Source organism: Calonectris borealis, chromosome 2, assembly GCF_964195595.1.
Source record: "Calonectris borealis chromosome 2, bCalBor7.hap1.2, whole genome shotgun sequence".
Lineage (NCBI taxonomy): Eukaryota > Metazoa > Chordata > Aves > Procellariiformes > Procellariidae > Calonectris > Calonectris borealis.
This window is the reverse complement of record NC_134313.1, coordinates 56,421,943-56,436,658: the sequence shown is the minus strand read 5'-3', so window position 1 is coordinate 56,436,658 and position 14,716 is coordinate 56,421,943.

Here is a 14,716-nt window from a genome sequence, read left to right as displayed (position 1 = left end):
CTAAGCTTTACTGCTAACTAAGTAGAAAAGCTAAAAGGAAGTTATTAAGTATATTTTCTTACTGTATATAAAATACTTTTTATTTTAGGCTTGACTATCTGATTAGTCCACTGCAGTGTTCAGGACACAACATCTAATCACATTTTGATTCTCCCAGCACAATTAAAGGAGAAAGTACTTTAGAAATGAAAGACATGTACAATACAGACTCTAAAGGAGAGGTTAAATTAAAATTCAAGGCAATATCAAGAAGCACAGTAGTGGTCAGTACTGCAGGATGATTGTAGAGTAGAAAGTCTCAAATAGTTCTAACACTGATTTCTCAAATAATTTCTGTATGACGTTGAATCAGACCTGGACTAATATTTTGGATGTGTTGCTCCATGTCTCTCAGTTGGCTCCCTCCCTTGTGTGACACCATCCACTGCAAAGAATTTCCCTCCCTACCAGATCCCTCGATCCCTGCAAGCAGACCTCCTCCTGGCCCTGTTTACTGCCAAAGGACTACAAGTAAGTGACAGGATGACTCTGGACTCTCACCAAGTTTCAGATAAGCTTTCTCTTGTCGTGGAACCACAGTGAAGTTTTGATCTGGCTTTGCTATTTTAAAATTTCCTAGATATCTCCAGCATCACTGATGCCGAATCATTATTTACAGCCAGCATTAGAGAACATTTGCTTTGAATGTTGATGCTTTAGCAAAATTCCTCTGTGTGGGTAATTTCTGGTTGTAAGGATAGGCTTACTTAGCCTTGCTTAGAACTGCTAAGAGTGACTATAATTCAGACTTAATGAGCTGTGAACAACTTTGGGTATTTTTTAATCCTGTGGGAAGACTGCTTGGCTATTGAACAGCTTGACCATAGGAATGGTAAAAAAATCCAGAGTCCCAAAATGCCCATCCTGGGACATGTGGAACTGATTGAAGGAAAACACTGTCTTGAAATTGGCCTCCTTTGTGGATCTGCCCTTTCCTTTCTGGCTCATAGACGCAGTGATCACAGTGATCGCAGTGAATGACCAGCATGACTGGAGAGGTGGGGAAGTTATAATAAGGATTCAGATCACCTCAGATAGATCAGCAGCAGTAACATCTAAATAATTCACAAGTTTGTACAGCCATATATTTTTCTTTCATCTTGGTGCTAATGTAGTTAACATTAATTATAATGCTTTGTTGCAATAACACTACAATGACAATTAACTCTCCTTTTTTGAGTTTGGGAAATGAGGAGTCATTAGCATGCTGTTGAAAATCCCCTGTCGGTCTACATGCACCTCCACACAGTCTGACCTCACTCATTCATTTTTGGAAGAGGATTATCCACTAGCTCTTTGATTCAGCACCCAACTGGCTAACATGGAATGATCCAAAGGGGTGGAAAGAAGTCAACATCATGTTAATTCTTCACCGTCATTTGTTTGGGCTCTATCACAAAATGATACCTGTGTGAACTGTGTGAGTAAATTACCGTCTGTTCAGTCTAGAAAGAGGTGGCCAGTAGGAAGGCGCTAACTCACCAGCATTTGACACAGCACTTTCAAGTACACCTTTCAGAAGGATGTTATTACTTCCATAAGTCAGTAGTCGTTTTGGTTCAGATTATGAAATCTTTGCAAAGTAATTTTCTTCTTTTGAAGGTGACATGTCCTTAATTAACATACTTATTTTAGTTCAACTAATACTTATAACATTTTGCCCAAAAATTTTTTCCTGTATTCAGTTTAATGCTACTTATTCTAACTCTCAAAACACTATTTGCTTTAGTGACACAATGTTTGCTGTCTCAACTAAATGCTTTAGCTATGTTCGGTACCTTAGCAAAATAAGCACTTTCTATTCATTATCTAAATCAGTGATTGGAACATTTTTGGTGTTTTGCTGCTATTTGGTTATATGTGATGTCATACAGATAAACATATTTGGTGGACTTAACACAAGTCAATATTTAATAAATGACTGCCCTATAGGAACTTCATCTAAACTGTGAAATTAATAATAAATGTTTTCAAATAGATGCTTTCCAGCATACGGCCTTTTGAATCATTTATAAGTTGGGCCCCTTGAGTAAGTCTTTCAATATTTAATGCATTAAGTTGGAGTATTTGTTGCAGTTCTAAAAAGAACAAAGAATAAGGTTCAAGAGGAAAATATTCAGGGTTTGGATGAAAGGAAAAACAAATATTTTAGGTCAAATATACAACTAATTAGGGATAGATTGTGCCTTTAATTACAACCTTAAATAAAACCCTATTCATCCCATCCTCAGGCAAAGGCTTAAGTTCTGCATTGACATCTGAAACATCACTTCTCCAGCACTCCCTCGTTACACAGAGCAAACATTTGAGGAAGCCCTTAAAAAGTTGTGGTGGGTTGTTTTCCCTGGCACAGACAGCAAAAAATTAACCCTGCCTACCTGCTGCCTGTCTCCTCCCCTCCCCTGGCCTCAAGGAGGATCTGAGGGCACACCTCTCAGCACATCCTCGGGCTTCTCTGGTGAGCCCTTCTGCCAGGACTGTGCAAGTGGGTTGCAAAAGGATTAATTTGTCATTGAATCATAGAATGGTTTGGGTTGGAAGGGACCTTAAAGATCATTTAGTTCCAACCCCCCTGCCATGGGCAAGGACACCTTCCGCTAGACCAGGTTGCTCAAAGCCCCATCCAACCTGGCCTTGAACACATCCAGGGATGGGGCATCCACAGCTTCTCTGGGCAACCTGTTCCAGTGCTTCACCACCCTCATAGTGAAGAATTTCTTCCTAATATCGAATCTAAATCTACCCTCTTTCAGTTTAAAGCCATTACCCCTTGTCCTATCACTACATGCCCTTGTAAAAAGTCCCTCTCCAGCTTTCCTGTAGGCCCCCTTTAGGTACTGGAAGGCTGCTATTGGGTCTCCCCAGAGCCTTCTCTTCTCTAGCCTGAACAACCCCAACTCTCTCAGCCTTTCTTCATAGAAGAGGTGCTCCAGCCCTCTGATCATCTTTGTGGCCCTCTCCTGGACTTGCTCCAACAGGTCCATGTCCTTCTTATGTTGGGGGCCCCAGAGCTGAACACAGTACTCCAGGTGGGGTCTTACGAGAGTGGAGTAGAGGAGAATCACCTCCCTCGACCTGCTGGCCACGCTTTTGATGCAGCCCAGGATACAGTTGGCCTTCTGGGCTGCAAGCACACATTGACGGGTCATGTTGAGCTTTTCATCCACCAAGACCCCCAAGTCCTTCTCCTCAGGGCTGCTTTCAATCCGTTCTCTGCCCAGCCTGTATTTGTGCTTGGGATTGCCCCAGTCCATGTGTAGGACCTTGCACTTGGTCTTGTTGAACTTCATGAGGTTCACACGGTCCCACCTTTCAAGCCTGTCAAGGTCCTTCTGGACAGCATCCCTTCCCTCCAGCATATTGACCACACACACAGCTTGGTGTTGGCAAACTTGCTGAGGAGGGTGCACTCAATCCCACTGTCCATGTCACCAACAAAAATGTTAAACAGCACCGGTCCTATTTATGCACCTCTTTATAAACTAGATTAAGGCTATGGGCAATCTGGCTCCTAATGATAAATGTATATGAATTATTGCGCTGGAAGAGCAGTGTTTTCTTGAATTGGTACCTAAAGGCAAATCTTCAAGGAGGCTTGACGTATAGTCATGGCTGGGTTTACCTAGCAGAGAGTCGATATTTTGGCCATTTAGCATTCGTGTGGAGGTCCGTTGAGAAGACTGTTGCAGGTTCCTCCCTCACCCCTTCCCAGCCTGTCTGTGCCTCCCCCTGCTCCTGAGGGATGCTTAGCAGAGCCTACCTGGCCTCTGTCCACGTGTGCAGCACAAATGGCTGGTTTGGTGCCTGACTGGGGACAAGCTTGGGCACCTGCAAGGCTGAAGCCGAATTGTACGTGGCCATTGTAGTACACGGGGCTTGAAAGATCAGTGTTCAGGTTTGCAAAGCACTTCACGGGGACAGGGTGGCCATGAGAAGAGATGGAGGCTGTGCTCCATGAACAGGCTTGGATTAGATACACTGAGAACAGTGTTTAACCCAGAGAAAATGTAAATGTTTTCAAGAGCTGAAAAGCACTGGCATTTGTTGTCTATCTTTCTTGGGGCAGAAAGACATCTAGCAGCTTGCACTAATAATTATGAGTTATTTTATTTTCAAGAGCTAGAAAATGTATAAGCAGGCATTAAAACAAGATCAAGGCAACAGAACAAAAATTAAATATTTTTTCATTGAAATGAAAACTATGGATCACATTTTTTTTGCATCCTACTGGCAAATACATTCTGTAAAAGCCAGGAAGTGTTTGTAATGCAGGTCTTCTGGATGACTTTGCACTATTAAATTTACATTTTTTGTTGTAAAGGTTAATGTTGTTAATGTACACAAGATATTCTGCATCTGTAACACACAGATTAACATTTATTATTAGCAGCACTCTGCCTATTTATTTTGCTGCATTACCCATTTGTCTGAAAAGTATGTTTATGCTGTGGTTATCACTAACAAGATTATGATCTGTTCAAATGGCCCGATCTAGGCTGCACAAGGCAAATGAATAGCATGAAGTACATCTTAGTTTGCTACCTTGCAGATTCAATGGGTCCCACTGTGATACCAGGCCCTGATATCATTTCAGCTTATACTAATACAAGGCAGGAGGACTTAGCTGTGGATGAACAAGCTCCCTGCCTGCCCACCAATGAATCATGCAGAAATTGTGGAAAAACAGCAGCTCAGCTTTCCATCCTCAGTCCTGAACCTGAAATATTTCTTTAATACAGATCACAAGAGGGTTGAGTGTTACGGCTCTAAAGCAGAGGAGATGATTTCCAGTGGGCCAGAAAAGGGTGTGCGGATGAGATTTCAGATGTATACAGTATTTGATATCATTAGCCTTGCAAAGCTCTCTAGTCAGTGTACTGGCACATTCCCATAAGGCTAATCTTCCCATGCATAGAAGCACAAGTGTTGATTTTGACATTGCATATTCTGCCAGGCATCAAGACAGCTGGAAGTTGAGTGTCCCAAAGTGCAGCACCCTAGGGTCCTCTCGACTGATCCAGACCTTTCTGGTTTCTGTCTATGTACACAAAATAGCACATGACATATCAAACCTCCACTAGGCACCATAGCTGAAATTTGTAAGAGGCTTAAAATGAATAATTTATTTCTCAGCAGCCTGACTAAAATACAGCGATCATTCAGTAAAGATCTAGAGACATAGAATTCCTTACATTGATTTCATAATTTCATTATGATTAGTTAATAAATCACTGTAACCAAGTGTTAATAATATTTGTTTGCGAGAGACGCTTTTCATTGGTTATGTGGCTCTCTTGCAATAGTGTTTTAATTAAACACTCTGGACATATGCTATAAAAATAGATTGTAGACATCACTCAAATTCACACAGATTCATTTGAACTTTTGCTTCAAATTTCAATAGGGTTTCCAAACTCTTAAGATCTTTACCACCTCTGACCAGCTGCAATACTGATACTGTAAGTTACCCTGCCATTGTCAAAGTAAGCAATTATGTAGAATGCATGCCTTTGAGGACAATTTTTTTTTGGATTCCTAACTGGCATATATTCATAGACAGGAGAATGAATACTGTTTTCACAGTATTCTGAAGAAAGCAAATGATTTAAACTGATGGTTTGAGAAGAAAATGAATACAGGATTCCATGTTTTACTTTCTATAACAGAGTCTGATGTAATCTTTATGCCTCCTCAACGGTTCTTTTTAATAGGAAAAATACTCAGAGAATTAAAAAGGATTTTTTCCCCTCAATCTCCCCCCTCAAAGTTTAAAATTCTCTCAAAGAAATGAAAATGCAGAAATCAACTTTTCCCGCCTGGTCTTCAGACATTAGACCCCCTGAAGTGTTGTTGGTTTAGGTTTTCTCTTATTGAGAATATTGGTAGGCTGGAGCAACAATAAAGGAAATTTTTAGTCCTGCTGCTTGGCTAGGGTCGGTCTAAATTGGTGCGAATGGCTCTGCAGTTTACCAGTAATGTTCTGAAGCAAACAGTGGCTTGCTTAATTAAATAGTCACTTTATGTACCCTGCAAGGTGACACCTCCTATCTGAAGCCTTTGTTAAATCAAGTTCCAAAGTTTCCACAGTTTTAGAGGAGGTACTTTCCCCTCATCCCTTCTCCCTCTCCCTGCCCCCAAATATATAAGCTCTCAAGCTCTAACCAGTACTCTAACACACACAAATATATATTTTTCCTGACAGAAAATGCAACTATCCTTTTCTCACTTCAGTTGTTAGAGACTGGAAAGGCAAGAGTTATGCTGCTATCTTCTCTAAGGAGCATCATATAGATTTAAAAACAATTATTTGTGAACAAGGACTAATTTCAAAATTCCTGCGTTCTCACCCAGGCTCTAGGAAGAATATAGTCTAACAGCTGGAGATAACATTAGTAAGGTGCAGCAAAGCCTATTACATAGAAAGTGAGAAGTCAATACCATCTTCGTAGTCATATTCTGATATGAAGGAAACTATCTTGTGTGAAAACTCTTCTATTTGATTTTCCTCAGAGCTATGAGAAATGAACCATCAAGGATTTAGCCATGTTGGATTAAGATGTTACTGCGCCTAAGCGCCAGACCAGCCTGACTGGCCCTATGCCAGAGAATGCAGTTCCTTGGGAAAGAGGGAAACTGCAGTTTTCTAAGAGAGGAAAACCGTGCAGTCTGTTAACCTGGTTGAAACCCACCCCACTGGCAGTTTAAGGTGGCATGGGAGTGTATGAAGCAAATACTCTGATACGCCTCCAACGGCAGTAATAATTTCCAGGCAAAAGCAGAATTTCCTGCATGTCACCTCTTGTCCATCAGAGAGTGGAGAGGAAAAGGAAATGTGCTTCAGACAGATTTTCTAAGTCACCATCACCCCAGGTGTGAGTGACCCTGCAGGTTTACTCAGGATTAATAGTGCAAACTGTGTTTAGATGAGGGCTGACATTTTAACCACCACATCCCACTTAACCAGACTGATCGTGGTTTTTTTCCACTTGGTGTAGCGGAGCCTGGCAGCAACTTGTTCGTAACAGAACTTTTTTCCTTGTGTTGCCATCAAGCAGAAGCATTACACAGTGTCCCTGATGAGAGATGTAAATCCAGCAGCCCAGTAGAGAAAGTCTCCCACAAGAATGTATAGGGGCTTTGGGGAATTTGCTTAAAGATGCAAATAATGAAGGCAGAGGTTGGGGAAAAAAAGGAAAGCAATGTTGCCATCTAAGAGTTTGAAAGAGGGGAAGAAGAAGGATACCAAACCAGGAATGAAGGTGACATTTGCTATTGTATACTATTGTATACTACTGTATATAAAGTACAAAAATGATGCAGAGAAGATGAGGAGGAATAATTGAAAAAAAACAATCAGTCAGGAATTTACACTGAAACAAACACACAAAAAAATAAAAAGGAATTAGAGAAAGCTGGCAAGGCAAGTTGTTGAATTGCCGTCCTGGGAGGTATTAATCTATGTGAGATGGCTAAGAATAACTAACTCAATCCAGTCAGATACAAAGGGATGGAAATGACAGGACCTTGCCAACTCAGTCTGCAATGTCACTCCCAGACATTCTCTCATTTTGGTTCCCTGGAGTGCAAGTCGCATTTTATCTCATAGACTGCAATCAGATTATTTCCTATCACAAAGACAACCCCATTTGATTCATATAAACTGCACTTATCTTACCTGTCATCTAGGACTTTTTTTATTACAAGAAACTGTATTTTGGCTGTTTGCAATTTGTTGGTAAGCCTCCCTTGACCCTGGGTTGGATCATGTGTGTTGAGACCACCAGCACTATAGTATACATGTTGTTACATCTGAAAGTTAAGTAGAGGGCTACTAGGCACAACATGCTAATCTCATGTTAAGACTCCATTTGGAGTTCTGTGTCCAGCTCCAGGCTCCCCAGTATAAGGCAAACATGAAGCTACTGGAAAGAGTCAGGCAAAGGGCCAGAAAGATTATTAAAGGATAGAAGCATCCATCATATGCAGAGAGGCTGAAGGAACTGGGACTGCTCAACCTGGAGGTTGAAGAGAGAGCTCAGGGGGATCTTATCTATGTGTATCAATACCTGATGGGGGGAGTAAAGATGATGGAGCCAGACTCTTCTCAGTGGTGTTCAGTGTCAGGACAAGAGGCAATGGGCACAAACTGAAATAGAGGAAATTCCACTTAAGCGTAAGAAAAAAATTTTTTTTTTTTACTGTGAGGGTTGCCCAGAAAGGCTGTCTCCATCCTTGAAAATATTCAAAACCCGGTTGAATATGGTCCTGAGTCATCTGCTCTAGCTGACCATGCTCTGAGCAGGGCAGCTGGACTAGGTGATCACCAGAGGTGCCTTTCAACATCAACTATCTTGTGATTGGTACACCCTGTAAATGCAAAAAAAAAGCTTGTCTTAAAATGATGACATATAATTAAAGTGGTACATCATTTCACTATGCATAACCCCAGGATATGTTGATCACTGGCACAGTTTATCATAGCACTGTTATAACATTGGCTTGTTGCATATTATAGGGACATTATGCTAATAACCCACATCATAGATATCTGTAGATTCTTCTGTTTTGCTACTTCCTAATGTACAATAAATGTCAAGATACTTCATGAAAAGCAATAATTATTGCTGGATTTCCAACACTGATAACATTTTTTTATATACATAAGCTTCAAAACATAGTCACATTCAGGCTCTTTGACATGACAAATATTAACTGAAGACTGAGAAAAAAAAGATCTTCTATTAGAGTCTAAACCTGAGAAGTATGCAGCTCTCTTCCGTTCACTTGAGGGTAAAATCCTGCCTGGGATGAATGGGAGTTTTGCTATTCCATTCAGTAGGGCCAGAACCTTGCAAGTAATCAGTTCTGAGATGTGCTTTTAAATTAAATGGCAAATGGTCCAAATCAGTCAATACAAAATGCTGCGGGATGCTTTCATAGATTTCCCCAACTCACAAAGAGCTAAGAAAAATTAAACCTAAATTAGCTAAAACTGCACTATTAAACTCCTAAAAATGCTCTAGGATTCCCTATAATGTAGATTCCAGCAGAGCCTCAACCAAAAGTATATGCAGCAGCCATGGAGATCCTAACCATCCTTTCCTCCTGCTCCCAGTTAGTACCTGTTGGTAACATCAATTACACATGAAATTTCTGAGACTGGCACAAACTGAAACGGCATCTCCCAGCACCGTTTCCCTGTCCCCACCCAAAGAGCTGGAGCAAGTCTTGGGGGTTTCCTGGGAAATGGCTAGTTGCAAGGAGAGCATAGGAGCAGGCACAGTGGGAGCTTGGGCTCAGGAAGCCATCAATAGCCTGCCAGTTCTTCAGCATGTTCTGCTGTCCCATGGGCATCGCCAGAAATCAGTTGTTTAGTGTAGGGTGTGATAAAGTTTCCATTCAGCTGGGTCTCATCGATTTTCAAAGAGTTTGGATGACTTGTAAGAGCATTGCAGGCAGGCATCGGGCAGCTTAGGGCAGAGTGGGAGAGGTGCAGGGCAAAAACATCACGGTGAGGTGGACAAGAGGAAGGCTTAAGCAAATGGGATTAAAAAACTTTTAAGTTTGGATGACTGGAACATCTAATTTATAGTTACCTGTATTTTGGATTAAAATAAATCTATCTTCAGGTCACCTTTTACAACTGTATTTCAGATCCCTTATATAAAGAAAAGCAGAGGACAAAGTAATGTTGACACAACTCGAGACACAAACAAATGCAGTGACTTTCTTCAGTGCGTATTGTAATGACACTTTAAATTCAGTTTCTTACAAGATGTACTCTTTGACTGTATCCATTCTGTCATGGACTTCCAAAATGTGTAGGCTTTCTGGGAACAGTATGATAAAGTATAATGATGATATATATGTATTTTTTTAAATGAGCCAACAATGTCAGAAAATTGACATCACAGATAGCACAAATATTAATCTTGTTAAAAGTATTAAAACCAGTGGGGTTTATCTTATTTTATTGTAGCTAATGACCATTCATTGTAATGAAAAAGCAGAATTTTCTGACATCATCTCATAGTATTCTCTTATGCCAGCAGGGGAAACTTTCCAGTTGTTTTATGGAAGACATATCCAGTTGGAAATCTGGATTTACGGTAGTGATGATCACTATTACAAGGAGCATATATGAAGTAAAGATATTATCCATCCTATGTTTAATACTGCTCATTATTAATCATGTGAAATGGAAAAGAAAATATGTTAATTAATTTGAAAATGGCACGAGGCTAGGAAAGACTGTAAAGAATTGACAGAAAAAATCTCATAAGAGAGGAACCTTATTCAGCACCATTTTAGCTGACTGGCACTGCTATGGGTACCTCTGCTTAGACACGCTGCAGAGCTACGGGGCAGTGCCCAATAGAAGGGAGTGGGAATGCCCCAGAAAGCCAGACTTAAGAGGAAAAATTGAATAACCTGCAGTTGTTTATATACGGGGGGGGGGGGGGGGGGGGGGGGAACAACCAAAAAACAGTGATTATATTCATGGGCATACAAGTCTTCTATGAAGAGATAACCTTAGAGTACAAGAGAAGAAGTAACGGGCATAAACTGCAGAAAGGGAGATTCAGTTTAGATAATAGGAAAAAAAATAACTTAAAGTATTTTGCATTCTATATATTTCTAGGATAATAGAGATTTAAGAACTTTCATATTCTGGCTTTTAGATTTACAACCAAATACTGAGTTTTGACAAGTCGTTGGGGCTTATAGCTCCCAAGATCCAGAAAAGCCCAAAATGTGTCACATGTATGGGAACTGCAGATGCCACAACTAGGGTAACAGAGGAGCTCTTACTATGCCCTGGTGGGTCAGAAAATAATAGGTAAACCAACAGACATGTGCCCAAAATCTTTTGCATCTGAATTAAATGTGTGTCTGTTTGGAAACAACATATCATATCCAGATATTACAGCTAGATATGTGGGGTGATGAAGTTCTGCATTTATGGCCAGTACTAATTTATATACATGTGCACGTCTCTGTGCACACCTGCAGAGGGGAGCGTGGAAATGAGCAGCAGATATTTAAAGGCAAAACTGTGACTGGTTTTAATATAAAAATAACTTATCAATGTTGCTGAATTTCAATTAAAGTCCCAATACAAAATACATCAGTACCAACAGTTGTTTCATGTAGAAATCTCTTAATAAGCTGGAATTCATACTTTTTTTGTTTGGGTTAATTTGTTTGGAGGAGGGGGTGAAGGTTTTCAGATCTAATTATTTAATTGCAGACTTGCAGTTAGCCTATTAAAGACAGCACATAATTAAGACAGTAGAGTATTGGTAAACAATGACTTGATTTCAGTTGTAAACAAGGGAAGGATTATTTTTAGTAAAATATCTCAATTGCTTGCAATGTTTTTATTGAATTCATGCAGTTTAGAATCATAGAATCATAGAATCACTAAGGTTGGAAAAGACCTCTAAGATCATCGAGTCCAATCATCAACTCAACACCACCATGCCCGCTACACCACGTCCCTAAGCGCCTCATCTACACGTCTTTTAAATACTTCCAGGGATGGTGACCCAGCCACTTCCCTGGGCAGCCTGTTCCAAGGCCTGACCACTCTTTCAGTAAAGAAATTTCTCCTAATGTCCAATCTCTTGGCACAACTTGAGGCCATTTCCCCTCGTCCTATCACTAGTTACTTGGGAGAAGAGACCAACACCCACCTCGCTACAACCTCCTTCCAGGTAGTTGTAGAGCAGATGAGGTCTCCTCTCAGCCTCCTCTTCTCCACGCTAAACAGTCCCAGTTCCCTCAGCCGCTCCTCATAAGATTTGTGCTCCAGGCCCTTCACCAGCTTCGTTGCCCTTCTCTGGACACGCTCCAGCACCTCCATGTCCTTCTTGTAGTGAGGGGCCCAAAACTGAACACAGGATTTGAGGTGCGGCCGAGTACAGGGGCACGATCACTTCCCTAGTCCTGCTGGCTACACTATTTCTGATACAGGCTAGGATGTCGTTGGCCTTCTTGGCCACATGGGCACATTGCCGGCTCATGTTCAGCCGGCTGTCAATCAGCACCCCCAGGTCCTTTTCCTCCGGGCAGCTTTCCAGCCACTCTTCCCCAAGCCTGTAGCGTTGCCTGGGGTTGTTGTAGCCGAAGTGCAGGACCCGGCACTTGGCCTTGTTGAATCTCATATGGGGGCCTCGGCCAACCGATCCAGCCTGTCCAGGTCCCTCTGCAAAGCCTTCCTAACCTTAAAAACTGTAATTTTAAAAACTACTTATGTTTTTGGTAAGTTACAATACAACATATACAGTCTTCCAGCATTAGCCATGCACCAGTCCTATGCAGTGGCGTTGCTGAAGTAAATTTTTGTACTGTTTGGAAATAGGAGGCTCGTGGGTCCAAAATATGAAGACAAATTTTCTTCAAAGCAACCCACATAATTGGGTGTAGAAGAGGAAAATACTTGTACTGGATCTGGAAAGTTGTGGAGGAGGTTAAAACCTTCTCAGCAAAAAGAATAGATTTTGGCCACAGTCCTCGGTCACCATTAGTAAGAGATGAAGAGGAAACACTGCCCGAGGACTGAAGTCAGCTTAGCTCAAGAGGATGCTCTCCAGCACAGCACTGCCAAGAGCCAGCGTGCCAGAGAGGGGTCTCATCCTGACACTTACAGCAGAGTCCTAATTGCATCTCAGCGGGCTGGAGCTGGAGAGGTGCAAGGTCTGTAACAGACGTACAGCGCAACAGCGCAAACAGAGATTAAGGTTGTAGTTATCACATAGACGTGCCTGCAAAAATTTGAGTCACGCCATCTGTGCTCCTTAAAGGGGTTGTCATCAGAAGCTTTTCCTTTGGTCACAGGGAATACCTGCCACTGCTCCCAGAGCTGTGGAGGGAGAAGCAGGATCCATGAGGGGTGATGAGGGTTTTGTGCTGGCTGCCGCAGCGCTCGCTGCTGAACCAACCAAGATGTGCGTTACCTAACGCTGCTGGGCAGCGCTGCTGGAGAAATGTTTTTTTTTCCCTGTTACCATGGCGATGGTCAGACCAGACAGCTAACAAGATGTCTGATGGGGCAGGCGATATAATACCATATGCGACAGACTGGGTATGGGAGAATAGTGCTGTATATCAGGTATCTACTTACTAAAGCTCTTCTAGCTGCCTTGTGAAAAAAGTGGCAAAAGGATTCTCTAAATGGCGATCTTTTACCTGGAGAACTATCTGTATTCAAAATTGGATGTTTCTCACCCTTTGTGAGCTAATACTGGACACTAATGCCATCTATAGTATTATTATAGCCTCCTATCTGCTATTTCAAATTTTATATTAGTCCATTAATTATTAACTTCTAGTACAAATCACTATGACAGGAACATGCTGCACTTAGGTCTGTAAAGAAAACATTAAATCTTTCTTAAGGTGTAAGTTCTTTTACAGATCATATCATTTCAGTGCTTTAGCTTCTCACTGGATTACTTCTAGCTTCCAGCACTTTTAATACAGTTTCCTGGAAAATCGGAGGAGATAAGCACATGTGTCTGCATAATCAAATCAGCTCATCTGTAGTGGAATAAACAGAGAGAAGGACTTACATGCTTATTTCATTAATATATGCTTTTGGAAAATAAGTAGTATAATACATATGAAAATACTTTGCATCTTATTATTTTGCTATAGGTCCAGATTTATTTTTTTAGTTTTGAAACAGAAGAGCATGAAATGAATCTTCTACTTTTAATTTTATAGATAAACTGACGTTCAGCAGCCTTCTGAACGCAAAATCCTATGTGAGTGGGCACAGAGGTATGAAGTTGGGATGTCAGGCAACACAGGGGGGCAGAGGTTTTGAAAGCAATAGGCAGAGCTGAAGCAGAGAGAGGAATGAAAGCAGGAAAAAAGATCACTATAATTTCTGCTGTTGTAGGTGATGATAGGCACTTAAGGACTTCAGTTTGAGAACTCTCCCTGCTGCAAGTAGCCTTATGCACATGATGATAAAACCAGGCCCACTATAGGCTGAGGAATGCTTTGGCAATTGCAGCCATATTTCTCAAAGAAAGCACCAACCACAATCTGGTAATTCAATAGTGAATCCAAGCAATTTTACACAGGCTGCTTATCATCCCCATTTTAAATTTAGCAATGGCCTATTTTGAATTATTCAGTTTGGGTAATTACTTTTCAAAATGCTAAGGCGTAATACTTCGCTTCATTATTTACAGCAAATTTGTCATTGGACGTACCCTAAGTATTATCTGAGCCCAGTTCCACTAGATCTCTGTTCCACGTAAAACATCTGTGATAACAGTTACTCAACCAGCTACTCAAGCCATTGTTCTCTTGGAAAAAACAGGACAGGGAACACATTACTGAAATCTAATTCTGCAGTAATAATAGGTTACCTCAACTACCTGCCTGTTATTAAGTCCATATCCTAAATCAATTATATAGCTCATTACACAATCACTGTTTGGGCCATCTAGTTAAATGTGTCTAGACAAACACACAGATAAAAAGGAGTACCTCTAAACTAGAGATGTGCTATAGAATTTAAGTTAGGGTAAGTTCAGAAAATAGTCTCTTCAGTAATGAAATATAAAACTCTTTATTCTTTTTTTTTTTCCTTGACCTGGGAACAAAGTAATCTATAACTCTTAAAGAAAGTCTATAAAAAGGCACTACAGAAGGCAGCTTC